We start from the raw sequence: 16,840 nt of genomic DNA, 5'->3' as shown, positions 1-16,840 counted from the left end.
TCTGGCCAGACTGCTTGACATCCAGATCCATGGCAATGGACTCTGCATCTTTCACCAGGCAAATTCACCTCTAGGCGTGTTTAATCAGCCCCTCAGTCATCCTGCAGCAGTGATGATAATGTTATTGTTGACTCACCACAGGAACAGTAATTGCTGTGTCAATCTAACACTTTGTAGATAAGATCAAGATATTATGAAAAGATATTAAAATCACTTGAGGTTGTGGAAGGATATACATATATTTATTTATTTATTTATATATATATACATGTAGAGAGAGGGAGAGAGAGAGAGACAGAGATGTATGTTGATTTCAAAGATCATCTAAATCAGTGGGGAGTTTCCTATTTATTACTATTAGTTCTAGCTTAAACCCTGTGGGACTGACATTTAAGGGAGCAAGCAACTGGGCAGGGACTCCAGAGACCCATTGACCAGTTTGCACAACAGTTTTTTCCATTTGCTTCTTAATGACCTCAGACACCTCTCCCTATGACTCAGTTTCCCCATCAGCAAAGGGGGTAAACCTGACCTTCCTGGGAGAAGGATGGAAATCTACAGGCAGAAAAGGTGAGATGAGCTGGGTATTCTTATTTCGCACATAGTAATAAGAGAAGAAATTAAAAATAAAAGATCAGAAACCTAATCCATTTGAGTAAATGTGTTTCCTTTTGGTGAGGAAGCTCACCAGAAGATTTCTCAGCAGCAGCTGCAGAGATTAGAAAACTGCAGCTACCCAGAACTCAATTCTATACTGTCTGCATTCAGAGTGTGCCACTATCAAATTCCTGTTAATCACTCAGTCAGTGCAATGGTGGTAGCTAAGACTGATTCCCAGCCTCAGACCCTGCCCTTGGTGAACATAAAAAGCAAAACTCTCCTTGCCACTCCTTCAGGAAACAGATTGAGACAGGGCTCAGCTAGAAATCAAGCTGGAAAAAGAAGTCTGGACTCTAATCTAATCAATGGAAACTCTCCTCACCTCTACAAAGCCAGGGTTTAGCTCTGTATCCAAAAATAAATATGAAGGATTTTCCAGTGCATATCTGTGACTTTTTCAGAAGGAGCCTGTAAGGGCTCCTCCAAGCAGCAGCAGCAGCCAGCAGCACCCTCGGCAGCGGCGTTTCTGAGCCTTGCAGGAAATGCGCTCACCCAGGCGTGCAGCTACTGCACTCCCCAGCCCTATCAGAGCTGCCGACCTCAGAAGAGCATTTTAGAACATTTTTTAGCCATGGCCAAGTTAAGGGTTGCATGGCTGGAGGGTGTTTTGGAAGATAGTGCAGCCACATGCTTTGAATAACTGAATTAATTGAATCTCACATGCTCAATTATATTTCCATTGGTTTCTACAGCTACTGGGACAGTGCAGGGGAGGACATGAGCTCCAGTCACATAGCTGGAAATGCAGAGGAGTACACGGGATTCAATAATACCTCAGTTCTGCACTGTCCAGTAACAGGAGTCCTTTGGCACATGAATCTTCCATTAAGCACATTTTTGGAATCAGGCTGATGGTCAGGGAGGGGTTTGTGTTTGTTTGATAGATTTACAATAGGATCTCATTGGCCTTGTGCTCTCTGTTTATCTGGCTCTTGCTTCTAGTTAAGCATTCAAAGCAATACCCTTGGGCTTTGACTGCATGAGAACCAAAACTGCTCAAGTCAAATGGCTAAAATTTGAACATCTTTCCTAGGAGTCTATGAATCCTTGGAGATAAGTAAGGAATTCTTGTCACTGAGATAATATGGACACTCAGGATGGCCAAAGCATCAAAGTGAGTCTCCATGCGCTGCCATTAAATGCTGGAATTTGGGGTGGTTTGTTTTCTGCCGAAAGAGATGCAAAATACAGCTGTTTGTGTAAATCAGGACACACCTTAAAATACCCACAGCCCTCCGTTATCAGCACAGACAGGGTCCAGTGAAGGACACCTATCACTAAAGGTCAGTGGGCAGAAAGATGCAAATGGAAATTAAAAGCATCAGAAGGAAGGTGACAGTAGGGTTCAGGGAATGTCAGAGGAAGGGTGGGCATCCACGAGGCAAGTCACCAAGGCTGACCTCAGACCATGAAAGGAAAGATCATCACAGATGCCAGTAATGAAAGCAGATGGTGATGTGACATAACATTGGCTTCCCAATACATCATTGACTAATTAAATGACCAATACCATAAAGATGATTTTTACCACAAAAATCCACAAGTCTAAAGACTTCAAAGACAGTAAACTCATTTTGTAGATGACAAATATTAACGAATAACTCAATTAAGAGCCCCATAAGCCTCCACTCAAATTTAAAGCTACTTGCACCAAGTTACACAATGAATTGCCATGGTGTGTTGTGAAACTTTCTCCTTATTTCAATCAGAAGATATTTTCTTCTCCAGTTTCAGTAGTAATAATCATGGCTTTGCTTTCTTTGTGGCCGTGTTAATCACAAACAGTGGAGCACAGAGGAAATACACTCAATATATGTCAGCAAAAATAATGGTAAGATCTAGCCATTTTGTAGCTGTTATTGAAACAAACACAATTGTAAAGATAAGTGGTTTGGGGTCTTTTTTTTGTTTGTTTGTTTGTTTGTTTGTTTTTTTGTTTGTTTAAGGCTGTTACATTACTTTTTATCTTTAAAAAAACCCCAGTGACTATTAAATTAGTTTTTCCTGCCTTCTAGCCACAGATGTAAGCCACATTACACATTGCAAAATTGTCTAATGTTGATGCAATTGCTGATCATAGTTGTGTTGGTCATTTTAAGGAACCAGACCCATAACTTTGATTAGGAGTCACTGAATCTGACAATTCTAAGCACAAATTCAGACTTTGTCATGTTATGCTGGAAGTGTGGCTCAGGAAGCCACCTCAATAACCTGGCCTGTTCATTCATTTGGCTTTTATGAAAGGAAACCAGAAATCTGGGGTAGGGGTTATAGTGGGGTGGTTTGGTTGTGGTTTGGTTTTATTCTAAACAGAATACTGCTTTTTCTACTGTGGGTGTTTATGTGATTTTATATAGCCTAAGTTCATTCAGATTAGGTCAGGGCATTTTGAATTTGTCTGTAAACTGATGAACATAAAATTACAGAGATTTTCAAGAACCACACTTTGGTATCCTTCCATGTGTATTTTGTGCAGCTAAACATCATCTAAGAGAAGGAACCAGCTTCCACAGAATTGCAATATCTGTTACTAAATACAGAATCTGTGATTTTAACAGCCTGGCTTAATTTACAGAAAATTATTAATTTCCATGTTACTGTTCAGTTATTTATTTTCCTGTTGTCAAGCATTTTATTTTTTTATTGCTGACATCTGAAGTTGAACCCACATTTGTTTAACAAAAGACAGCTACTTTCTTTCAACTGTCTGTTTATGAGACTTTCCCCCCATTGTGCAAGTTATGGTATTTCACACCAAAAGACAAGCTTTATACATTTGCCAGAAAAAAAGAGCTATTCAGCTATATGAAGGGGCTTATCTAAAAAATACAAACACTAATCCCTAACTAGACTGCTGCAAAATCTGCTGTCCTTCATATTATCTTCCTGTGTATTTGAATACACATTTACACAGAGGGAGGCATCTCAGGTGATCTCTTCCCTTCTTGCTGCTCTAATTCAAAAGCAGCCAGAGTTCAGCCTGGCCATTTTCACGTGGGAAGCAGGAAACAAGGCAGAGATTTATCAGCTGTGCCCCACTGGAATTTGGGAATATCAGGTAATTATGCAGCATTTTAGCGAAATGTCTGTTCTTAATGAAGCAGATTTGGTTGCTGTGAAAGCCAATGCTGAGGGTATGAAGGATAAGCTTTGTCTCATTTAGCTGCTTAAGAATTAGGCACTTTAAAAATGATCGCTCCAGATTCCTCATGAAATAGTTATCCAAGCAACCTCAGGAAGGGATGAACAGCCATTGTCAGTGCCTATGTTTCTCTGTTGAAAAGTGAGAGAACCCAAGTGACCACCTTGAGCTCAATATCTAATACTTAGATACACAAAGTTAGTAGAGATGAACTCAAACATGAGAAGTATATGCAAAAACTACTTAGCCACTTTAAAAAATTATTATATAAACAGCACAAAAGAGATTTGACCAAATATAGATTGAAATAAATTACCACTCTTCTGTAAATTTGTATCTAAAAATTGTTAGAACCAAAAATCTAAGACAAGATGTTAAAAATAAGTGTGACAGGTGTATATTTAGATATCTAAAGAAAGGGTAAGGATTTTTCAAGTGTGTCTACTGAGCAGAGCCATATGGGCTTAAGGGGAGCTATTAGCATTTGGTGTTTTTGAAATGATGCCGTGTGTTGAAAGCTTTAAACTGACAGGGAAATCTACTTTATGTCATTACTTTTCTTATTATTGATTTTTTTTCTGAAGGTTTTTTATTATCCACAACAAAATTTTTGTTGGGTTTCTTTTTTTCATTTTTTATAATAAAATTAAAGGGCAGTGTTCAGATGTCCTGAAATCTTACCTCAGATGAGACAAACAGCCCAGGTCTTCACACTTACAATTGGACAGGCAATTCCTCAGCATCATTATACTGTCAAGGAGCCAAAAGTCACCATGCAAACACTTGTATGTGCTCAGAAACACTCCAGCCTGCAGTGACGATAACTTAATTTTGCCTTTATTTATTTGTAGACTCTGAACTCTGCAAAACTCTTCAGGAGCATCTTGAACAAGTATGTGTGCCCTGAATTGACCTAATAAATTCTGACAGCAAGGGTGAACATTACCTGGAGGAACACTACTGGTGGAAACGGGAATAGGCTCTATCTCACCAACCCCTTGAGTAATACTGGACCTTTCACTTGAAAATCTCAGAAACTATAAAGGATGATCTATATCTGCTTCAAGTCACTGATGCAGAACAGCTCTCACAGGGAAGAACACAAAACATGTTAAATGTGTGTATCAGAGAATCATACCACAAGTAACCTTGAAGAGGAAAAGACAGCTAAGATCATCGTGTCCTACTTTCCATGTCTGGGCATATACCTGTGTGTCAATGGAAGCATTTATGGTCTGTGTGGAAATGGACAGATGTTTTAGAGATGATTTGCTGGGCTTCTTCAGAGCAAAGAAGGCAAGAAGAGGATAAAGAAACACATTCAGTGCTCTTTAGCTGCCAAGTGATTAAAAATGGTAGATCTGTCCCAGTAGATGGTAGATGCCTGTCCCAAGAAGCACCACTTACACCAGAGCGGCTTCTGAAAGCATGAATCTGGAAATACCTTGGAAGACGGAGGCTCTCGGGGAGCCTTTTGGTCTTATCCTGCATACAGAAAATTGTCTGCAGTTACAGAGAGGAAAATGTTTCTGTTCTTGGTACTGCTAAAGGCTTAGATCTCTTAAAACCATAGCCAGTGACAGGAACTAGTCTAACTTGGGTGATAAAACTCTGCACTATAAGAAAAATGCCAAAACAATAAGAACCACATTCTTAAGACTAAAAATTAAAAATAAAATATAAAAGGGTAGACAGGGAGAGATATTTGCCACCTCCTAAGAAGATTTTTAAATCAAAGGGGGACACCGTGATTAGATTATGGCCCCAGAATGACAACAACTCAACTTTCTCTTTGAACTCAGAGAGGCTCCCAGGATGAAGTGGTGTTCAAAGACAATTCCTTTGCATGAATAATATGGGGGAGGGTTTAATTACCACCTCCTCTCATTCTTCATCTTCTCTAGCCAGAAAGCTCAGGTTTCAGCAGTTTTGTTTCTCACTGACACTGTGGCAGACTGGGGGAAGGGAGAGGAGGGTGGAAATACTACAAGGCTGGGAAAAAAGGGAAGCAGCCAGTGAGCTGTAGCAAAAAGAACAGAAAATAAAAGGGCACTGCCTCATTCATATATAAATCAGTTTAACAAAAAAAAAAAAAAAAAAAAAAAAAAAAAAAAAAAAAAAAAAAAAAAGTAAAAGAAAAGAAAGCAAGCACCATCCCACTGATATTACAAATCTCTGGAAAGGGCAGTGTCAGAAATCACAACTCCAGTGCAAAAAAATCCTGTATCTCAAAACTCATCTCACTCAGAAGTATTACATTATAGCTGTAAGGCAACCACGATGTATCTGAAACGTGGTTTCACTTCGGCTGTCAGCTTAAGTAGGGCTACAACAAATGCAGACCAAGAATGACTAAACCCTAATGTTTGCCTGAAGACTGAATTCATGTTGTTCTTGCCTTTATGTTGTCACTTATCCCCTTTTTAATGGATACAATGTTAAGCACTGATAATGTTATTGGACAGTAGCACCAGACAAAGAGACAAGCGTGCGTCTGTTTTTAACAGATTTCAAATATTCTCAAATACAGTTAATTTGAGCTCATATAATATTCACAGCTTAGATCAAAGGTAAGAAACACTCTTAGTTAATACTAGTAATAGTTTACAATCAGCCATGCTATCACTTGCCTCTGCAGATCTCTTAAAATATCTGCAATCAGAGTGCCCTCTCTGGCCAGAGGAGTGAGCCCTCCACACACAATGCACAGAAAGGGATCTGCTGTGTTTCCCTACCCAGAACAGTAAGGGTCTGGCTGTGTTTGTTACTCAGGGCTCTCCCTGTGACACTCGGTGGAGAATCACCTCTTGCTGTTCTCTGCCCAGCCCCTTTGCCATCTGAGCACCTCTGCGATGCCGTGTCCCCGACGCAGGAGCCGCACGCCCTTCCTGACGTGAACTTTCCCTCGGCAGCTCTGCTGTGAGTCACTTGGAAGCAATTGCTGTGTTGTGCAAAGCTCACTTAGGCAATAGCAGCTGTGTGAGGGAGCAGATTCCTCCCAGGATGCCGTTTCCAGTGGTTTCTGACTAACTGTCCCTGCCCATGCCAGGTGTTGATGGGACACCCCACCACAGGGGAAAGGCTTCTCTTGCTCTCTCTCCTCCAGCCTGTCTTGGGTGGAGGTGAAAAAAAGCAGAGCAGGCAGTAAAGAGTGCACTTGGCTGGGTCCACCCAACCCAAAGGTGTCCCAAGGATACCTAGGACCAGGAAGAAAGGATCATCCCATGCCTGATGTCTGAGTTACAAATAGATTCAGCCTAGAGTGTGAAAACCACTCTCAGGACCTTGGTCTGAGCTCAGGTTTTCACATTCCGTCTTCCCCTGTGCTGAACAGCAATGGGCTTTCCTAGAAAAGTGCTCCAGCAGCTTGGCCTGCTGAGCAGAGGTCATGTGAAGACTCAGCCTATGGGCACAGAAGGTTTTGGCCAGGCATAAAGTGCTGGAGCCATCCACCCTGTGGGGAAGTGCTGCCCCGAACCTCCAGGACTTACCTGGAGACCTGCATGGGCCAAGTCAGAGGCAGCCCCACAGGTGCTCATATAGTCAAGAAATATGAGCAGAAAGAGAACTGACACTTAAGCATGGCCTCAGGGCTATTTATACCCTGTAGAGATTTATATCCTGTGAGCCCCTTTCATGGCATGTACACTAACCCTGCACCACACAAGGTGCTGCTTGGGGGATTATCCCCCATCAAGAAGGCAAGAGGGAAATGGGGAAATAAATATCAGTGGGGCTCCTGGTTTCTGTAGGAACAGAGGAAGACAGAAAGTAAGAAAAATAATTTAAAAACCCTTTTAGATTTTGCTTCAATGAGCTGTTCCTCTTTGTTTCTGAGAAAGAGCTAGAGATGAGCAAGTGTAACATGTCACCATGAACAAGCTCTACGTACCTCCTCACCTTGGGGAATTTGGTTCCTGACTTAATTTACCGAAACAATGCCCAGCTGCTGAGGAGTTTGATCAGCCACCCAGAAGATGACAAAACAAATTACGCCAGATGAGATGGGGGTTCCCTGCAGCAGACACATGATAAGGATTCAGAGCACTATGCAGCCCTGCCCTCCCTGCTGCAGCCAGCTCAAGCAGCCCACACAACTGCTGAGCTGCTCTGGGGAAGACCAGCTCCTGGAAGAGAGAAGATAAAGAAAGAGACAGATCATCCAAGATTAATGATGGAAAAAAGTGAAAATACTTGTAAGAGGAAGCTTTCACTATGCCAGAATCATTATTAATCGCCTGCAACTCCCTGTGACTAAGAGCTGTTAAACTTCATTGGCATTTAAAAATGTAGATATTCCATTACACAGGCAGAAAACTGCTAAGATATTGGGATATGAAAGGGGGTTTAACTGCAATGGGCACTTCTAATTAATTTTTTTTAATTGTTTTTTCAAAAGTGTTTTTTACCTTGTCTGTTTAACTTCTGGCAAATTGTTTTTACCTCCTCTATTTTAACTTTTTTTTGTCTAATTTGTCAGCGTCTTTTAACTCCCATGCCAGTTTCTGTGAAATTAATAAGAGTGATAGAGAAATTTCCAAAATATCAAGGTATTTCAAGCACTGGCTAAAACAGTGTCCAAAAGATGACTAAAATGAGTTTCCTAACTGAGATCAGCAGAGCCACAACCCTTAGTAGACATCGCAGAAGCAAAACTTGACAGGAAGCAAGTCTGGATGGTCACAGCATCATTTGCTTTGATACAAATTTGCATTTACAGAATTACCTTTTTCAATTTTTGTGACCTTTTATCTTCAGGATCTTCTTCACGGGTAAATCTAATGTCGCATCTTTGTCTTTCATTGCTTTGCACAGAACACCATCTTTTGAATGAGACTGAAATATTTGTGCAAAGGAAGTCTGGCATTCAGGTTTCCCACCTTTCAGCTATAAATGAAAAACATATAGACAAGTTTTTTGCCTAAGAGGGATGATACCACAATAGGCACTACCAGGTTGCTAACACACCCCATATTCCAAACTCAGGTATTCCAATAGATCTCAGCTGAAAGACCACTCTGCTTTTGAGGGCAGAACTGGCACTGGAGCTGTAGACAGCTGACAAGGCACTGGCACATGGAAAACCATTTGCAACTCTTTGTTGGATTGGCAATGGACAAAAAGCTGAGAGGGGCAAAGGGCTGAAACCTCCTTCCAAGGCCACAGACATGAGTTACCATCACTCTGAGCCTCCTCAGTTGTCATGTGCACCTGTAAAATCCCTGAGAACATGCAGGTGGGATTTCTGATGTCTTTGATAGCTCCCATAGGGAACATGTGATTCTGCCTCCTGAATCTTCAAGTGTCCTTAGGCTTGCACTGTTGGTCTGAAATGTAGTAAAGGGGCATAAATTCACCTCTTACAAGGCAAACAGTGACAGTTCATTGAAACACATGGCCCTGTACTTCCTCTGGAAGAGAAAGACTACAGCAGCCCAGCAAATTCAAAGGCAGGATGCAAGATAAAGGCAGCTTTGAGAAGGAGTTGAGGTTTTGGTTTTCCATTGCTCCATTCTAAAAATAACAATCAAACCTCAGGAAGGGGTGAGGTGGTAGGTACCCTGTTTTTATGGACTATGAGTGTTGGTGCACAGATGCTATGGAAGTATCCCTAGCTGAGGCCTGGACTTGAGCTCGAGTGCCCTGGGAATGGCTTTGTAGTTTTGAGGAAACAGCAAAAATGTTACAAGTCTCTTCAATGACTGGAGTTCACCTGCCTTCACAAATCACCTCAATACTTTCACCCACATTCCTTGAATAAAAGAAACTATTAACATGCCCATATTTTCCTTGGTTATGAGGAACTGTAACTAAAGGATAGATACAAATTCCTGCTGTCCTGGGTACCAGGAGAAAGAAAGCCTTGGTACATCCATCAGATGGGGAGACCAGAGGGTGAATCTAGGGAAAAGCCACCAGCTGCTGATCCAGAGCACTAGGAGGAGGTAGGCTGAAGGTTCAAAGGATCCAGCAGATGTGTCTGGAAGTGTTTGTTAGCTGCCACCGCCATTAGACCAGAATGCAAAGGGCACTGGCAAAATTTTCTCTTGTTCTTTAGAGGACAGAGATTTATGAGAAGGTGTTCCCTAATTTAGTTCTGCTTTTCCTAAGATTTCTCTGTCTCCACTCAGGATGGGTCTCCTTCCAGCAAGGAGTACAACTTACAACAATGAAGAAAACCCCTGATCTTCAAAGGGCTGCAGCACATTGCCATAATGCTGTCATAGCAAGGACATAGCCCCATCTATACAGGCAAGATCAAACAGCATCCTGCAGAGTCAGGATGCTATTGCATTACAACATGATTCTTCCCCATGACAGATTTGGCCAAAAGCCAGGCAATGAAATGGGCCTGCTAGAGTGAATGGACTTGGGGTCTTAGACAGCAGTTGGAGATTTATGCTGCTGTTGTTGCAGAAATCAAATCAAGACGCGGCTCCCCAGCATTGCAGGCTAACCCAGCCATCTGCAGACCAATGGTGTGAAATCTGTGCCTAGTGTCATTGCTGTAGCTAAACATCTCATGTTTTTCTTTCAAAAAATGTGTTCATTAAGTTCATCATTAATAATAATTGATACCAGTTAATACTAATCTTCAGAAAATGTGGGAAGGAAAATCCTTTGAGAATACCGCTAGGTGAGCCCATCAAGGGATCATGGTCTGCTTTCATTTTCCAATGTAACTGCCCATTCAATGATAGCTTGATATGAAATGGCATAGATCTTTTCAGTGGCACTTTGCTGCCAAGGTGCTTTAATGAAAGGCAATCAGCAGAACAAAGTAACTTGAAGAATTGAGCAATCTACAAAATTCAGAGATTTTGTGAAGAGATTTTATCTGTCCTTCTTCATACATCTATACCCTTGATTTTGGTCTTGAAGCCATGGGTGTACTGAATATTTCTTGCAAAATGCAGGACAAATCCATCAGTACTGTGGGTTAGAGAGCAGAGAGTGAGAGAAATGAGCCTGTTAAGGCTTGGTGACTCCTGCAGGACTAGCAGAGGGACTGAGACCCTTAATGCATCTGTGTTAAAGGGGCTTGTGTCTGCTGTAATCTGCTTCATGCATGCAGGATTGTGCATGCAGGAATTTATGGTGCATATCCATCTGAGTCACAGAATATGATAAGCTCAAAGCCACTTTAAAAAAAAAAACAAAAAAACCCACTAAAATTGCCAAGGCATTTGCACAAAAATAGATTAGCATGGCCTGAATTAGTGTGTTTGATTGGGTCAAGTGATAGGTTGTAAGAACTTAAGCTGCTGTAACATAATTCCCAGCAATCATATGCTTAATATGTTATCATGTATGTGTTTATTCTAGTAAATGAAATGAATTAGAGTCTACCCACTTGTTCTGAAGGGTCATGATAAGGTTTGTGTTCTCATGACCAGACTGGAGCCTGAAGCTCATTCTCCCTGGTTTGGGACAGTAGGGACAGCCTGACCTGCTGTCAGATGAGCATATTAAAAGAAGAAAAAAACAAAAAACAAAAAACAAACCAAACCAAAACAACAACAAAAAAAATGTTTCTTGACCTCAGAAAGCTAAAACCTCTGCAGGTGACATTAAATGTTACAGGACACAGGCCTCTCCAGAAGGTACTCTGAGTCAAGAGACTTTTTAAGTATCAAGTCCAGAAGGACCCAGAGTTTCAGACAGATAGCTGATAGATGATGGCATGTTTCACCACTGGTCACAGAATATGAGGGTTTGCAAAATCACTGTTTAAATAATGATTTAATGGTGGACTTGGCAATGCTGGGTTAACAGGTGGGCTTAGAGACCTTTTCCAACCTAAATTATTCTATTTATTTATTATGCTAAATTGTGTGTTTATCTGCACAATCCATTGTGTAAAAAAAATCAGTAGTGTAAGCTATGTTTAACATCTAGAAACAGGCACATGACCTGAGGAGCACCAGAGTTACTTTAATAGCCAGATCACTTTGTGTCTGCCAGCCACAGTGAGGAAAATCCACTCACTGGAACACAGGAAGATGCAATAGGAGAACGTCTCTTTAGCCTCTCAACTCCTTTAAGAGTCAGTCCACATCATAACACAACAGCTCTTAATTACTTCAGGAAGATGCCAACTTTCTAGAAAGGTCTTGGAAAAACCATCCAGTCTTTACACCACTCCCTTCCTGCCAGGGTGCTTTTCCGTGCCTGGGGGTCAGAGGCGCCGTGGCTGCCTGTAGGCTGCAGTGGGGACAGTGGGTAGCAAGGGTCACAGCTCTCCCTGACACATGCACATGGAAGTTCACCTTGTCTTCTCGTGGCATTGTGTCCACCCTGGTATCTGCCCGGACAATTTCCACTTCCCAGCAGCAGAAAGACTTCCCCCCACAAAGGCCAGAGAGCTGATGTCACTTCAGAGCACAGCAAGCAGCAGCAGGAAAAGCTGAACTCTACATCAGGGCACATTAATACTCCCAGATAGATGTCTGTCAATTCACTGGTAGCTCTGATGTGTCACCTAGTCCTGTGGCTTTGGTCAGGGAAAGACCTCATCATCAAGGCTTCAGTCTGACAACAGGCATACAGCTGTGCCTTTGAAATCTGCCCTCATAATCAGAACAGAAAACATTTTCAGTGAAAGATCAGAAGAGCCAGGAATCAGCCGGGTCTGCAGACTGTCACTGTTCACATGTTTGCTTTGTTATCAGCACATGCATTCAAAAGCACCTTTGTCAAAGGGCTGTGGCACAGTTGCCTGTGCAAATCAAATCGTAGCAGAAAGCAAGAAAAGTGTTTGCCTGTGACGAGATCTCACCTGCTTTGTGTGCAAGCTGCTGGAGATCATTAGTACTCTCTGATACTTGTTATTTGTAAGCAGCCCTGCTCTTTTCAGGTTTATTTCCTGCTCCACAAAGCAACACTGCCAGACATTTTCACACATTCTGGATGCTTTGGGTAAGATGTGGCAAGAATCTTCAGCTACTGACTGCCTGACCATCCAACAACCCAAACAGCTCAGCTGCTGTATGCTGCAAGCCAGTATTCAACCCAGAACTCACGCCAAGAAAATCCATGAAGGACAGAGAGCTCCACAAAATGGAACCTGCACCCTTCCTAAAGCCTAAGTGCATATACCAGGCAAGAAAGAATTTGGACTGGAAAAAAACTCCAGATTCCTGGGGCAGGAATTGATTGCTAGTGTTGTCATAAAAATCGCTGGCTCCCATCTTGAGATCCTTGGTAAAGTGTGAATGTCACAGCCAAATTTCCACACAGCCACACTGCTCAGCAGCCAGCTTGGAGGTGCACAGCACCACACAAGTGTTAGTTTCACTCTTGATTTTTTTACTTTTGATGAAAAATATGTCATTAACTGAGAGTTGATGCTCTGATGTGAGATTTCCAAAGAAAGGAATAAGAGATACATGTGTCCTCAGACTTCTGGTGAATTCTCTTACAACATGGACAGAAAATGGGCCTCTAACTTGTGTGAGAGCAGCTGCATTCCTTGAGGTCTCCTGGGGCAGTTGTGCTCAGATGCCTGCAGGATGTGACCCATCTCTCATGGAGCCGGTAGGGAGGCCCTATCAATTTAGTCATATTCACCTTCCCAACATTGATCTGCAATATGTGTTCATGGGAAGTAACCAAGAGACCACATAATTATTTAGTGTAAGTGGCAACTTTGATTGAACTGTTTGGTAAGCACCAGCAACAGATAAAAGAGCATCCTAAAAATGAATAAAAGGGGCATCCTATGCCCCTGCCTATATTTCAGAGACTCTAGGAAAGCCTCACTTTCTCTTTTTTTATTTCAGTTAATGAAAATTTCATTCCAAAGGAAATGTAAAGTCAATGAAAATTTGTATTTAATGTCAATTATTTTTAAATTTTATTATTGTTGTTGTCATTATAAAAAATAAGCCCCTTAGAAGGGCTTATTTTGTGTCTTTGTTCCCATGTGGTGGCTGGGAATTGCACTGCCTCTATTGGCATCACTGCTGGGAGGACAACTGCAACCACCAGGCTGTCAGAGACCAGGGCAATGCTGCCAGCAGGCTGTGACTGGCTGCACCTCTTCAGTGCTCTGCCCAGGAAGAAGGGAGATTAATAAAGGCAACTACCTCCAACCAGTCATGGAAGCTTCTAAAAACCACTATGCTGGCATGTGTAAAATCCATTACTCATTCCAGTTTCTCCATCTGAAGATGTCTGGGAATGTAGAGGAGTATTTCCCTACCCTGTGAGCAGTCCACTGGAGAGGAGAGCACAGGCATTCTTCCAGGGGGAACCTGGTACCCTTCAGGGACAGTCAGACTCTCCAGACCGGTCAAGGTCAGCTCTGCCAGGAGCTTGGCAGCAGTGAAATTGTGTGGATGAACATGTGCCAACCTTGAGCTGCCTGGCTCTGGTCAGTCTAATTCACTAGCAGAGTCATTGTGTATAGATCTACCTTTAACTGCATGAGCTCTTTGTTTCATGTGGTGTTATCTGTGCATCCTACAGAATATAATATTTCTACTTTAGCATTGAGACGTTCTAAACTAGACTCTCACTACTGTCACATTAGACTACAGGCATGTGATTAAGTAATTTCTCTTAAATTAGACTTCACAAAAGAAACCTCTAACTGACCTGCTTTTCCTTCTGCTCCATGCTGGTTGCACATTAAAACCCATTACTTCAAACCATTCTGACAGGCATTTTTGCTAACAGTCACAGTCCATTCCAGCCAAGAGTTCTGGACACATCCAAATGTGCATGACTTGTTTCTAGTCTGAACCTGCCTGCTATTAACTTCCAACTTGCTTCAAGCCATGGCTTTCCCTGTTATATTAAAAGAAATTGTTGGAAAGTTTCAATTTTGCAAGAGTTATTTAATTTTAAAGACTAATGGCTTTCACTGGACCCTGTAAATCTTTGCATATAAATAACCTTGGATTTAAATTCCCAGAACACTGAAAGCCTCTAAAATGGCTCTATATATGGTGAAAACAACCACAGAGTGTTAGGTCTGTCTACACCCAGTCTTCATAAGCCTTAAAGTGCCCATGATATTTATATTAAAATCTGCAAGTGGATTCTCAGTTACCATAAAATCATAATTTAGGGCATGATTCTGCTTTCACTTACACCCATTTAGGAAGTGGGTTTCTGTAACTCTCCCACTTCCAGCAGAATTTGCTACGTGCGAGAAGAGGTGTGGAACACACCTGACATGTCAGTCTGGCTGTCGATAGCTCCATGGAGTTTAGAGATGGAAGGAACTGCTAGCTCTCTTTGTCTGAGCCGCCTGTTATGGCAATCCATCCAGTTATTCTTGTACTGGGCCCAATAAATTTCACTGAACTAAAATGTAGCTTCCAAAAAAGCATCCAGAGGACTTCAAAACACAGGAATCCACCACTCCCCTTCATTGTTCAGATAACTGTTTAAAGAAAGCTTGCTATAAAATGTGCCTTCTGTCTAGCATGAATACATCTACCTTCCAGTTTTAGCTTTTCATTGTTACATGACAAAGATCCTTATTTTCTCTCATTTTCTTACTTGAAGACAACTATGCATTGCAAAGAGTCTGCTTCTTGCTTTTCTTTTTGATAAGCCCTACACAATAGCTGATCTGCAGTAAAAGGGTGTGTGTAAATCCTTACCTTAGAGACAATGCAAGATAAGAGCCTTCAGCGCCAGTGGGCTCAGCCACCTCAGCAGCCACTGCTGGGGGACCAGACCTGTCCCTGTCTTCCTGGCAGCAATGCCAGGGCAGAGGCTGCTCGGGGCAGTCCTGCTGTCTGCTAGCACTGCCTGCTCGTTCCCCTGGAGAGCAGCCCCGTTCCCTCGCCCTGCACAGCTCACACAGGCACGTAGGAAATGGCCATGGCGCTCTGCAGCTGCCTCAGCACAGGTCACTGAAGGGGTGAGTGAAGCGCTGCACACTCTGCCGGCCCAAGCATGTGTGTGTGCTGGGGGTGACCATTCACCTATCTAAGGGTGACAGGAAAGAAGAGAGAGGGAAAATGCACACGGAGCCATTCTCTCAGGATAAAAGTGAGTACTCAGTAGTTGCTGAAGAGTGGCTTACATGCCATTAATTCATCCAAAAATTTACTCTGCAGTAACCAATTTATTTAACCGTAGTCTATGTTATTCTCCCCCAAAACATATTTTGTCCTCTCTCAAACAAACCAATTGCCTCATTAGAACATTAAGTGAGGTTAGTTCATTACGATTATTCTTTATGGCTGTTGACAATTTATGCCTGTGGACAGTGATAGCCAAGAACTCCCTTCTCCTCTCTACTTGTGACTGTAAATCACAATTAGGAGCCAGGATTGTTTGATAATGGTAACCATGTAGACATAACATAACATATATACATAGATGTGATATACTTCTAATGAAACACATCTACATCTGGTTTCTATAGCACTGTGGATTGGCATTAATCATATCCTCCTACTTTTAATTCCTTCCTGGTAGCAAACCTAACTTCCCGACCTACGTTATCCCGCTTGCCCTGGCAGTGTGATCATACAACATGAGCTATGGCTGAGAAGGAAACAGCTATAGACATGAGAGACTCACCATTCCCATTATGTCATTTTCTAAAGCAAAGTTTTGGTGTGATTTAAGTGCTGCTATTGCCGCACAAAGGTTTGTGCTTCATCTACTGTCTCTTGATCCCTGTTCAAACCTAGAGGAGCATGGGATTAAGCCAGTGGGAAACTGTGTATTTCCAGAGTAATGTACACTGATCAGTAGAGGAGACATGCAGTCTTCAAATGTAACTATTAAAAGGTGAAATACAAAAAAAACCCCAAAAAATAAACAAACAAAAAAGCTATTTTATTTATAACAAATGCTCACCTGAAAAAAATTAATCTGTAACATTTAGTTATTAACCAAACCAAACAAACCCATCCTCCCACTGAAACCTCATTTCAGAAATTATCCTAGATATGACATCCCTGTTCAGGACATACCTATCCCTGAATCACGACAAGGCCACCAAGTGCCCAAGGAACACAAAACGAGGCTGGCAGCAACACTTCCCCAAGGCAGTGTTGAGAGTTGCCA

The sequence above is a fragment of the Passer domesticus genome, chromosome 1 (assembly GCF_036417665.1).
Source record: "Passer domesticus isolate bPasDom1 chromosome 1, bPasDom1.hap1, whole genome shotgun sequence".
Lineage (NCBI taxonomy): Eukaryota > Metazoa > Chordata > Aves > Passeriformes > Passeridae > Passer > Passer domesticus.
The sequence above is the reverse complement of the archived record's forward strand: the minus strand, read 5'-3'. Positions refer to the sequence as shown.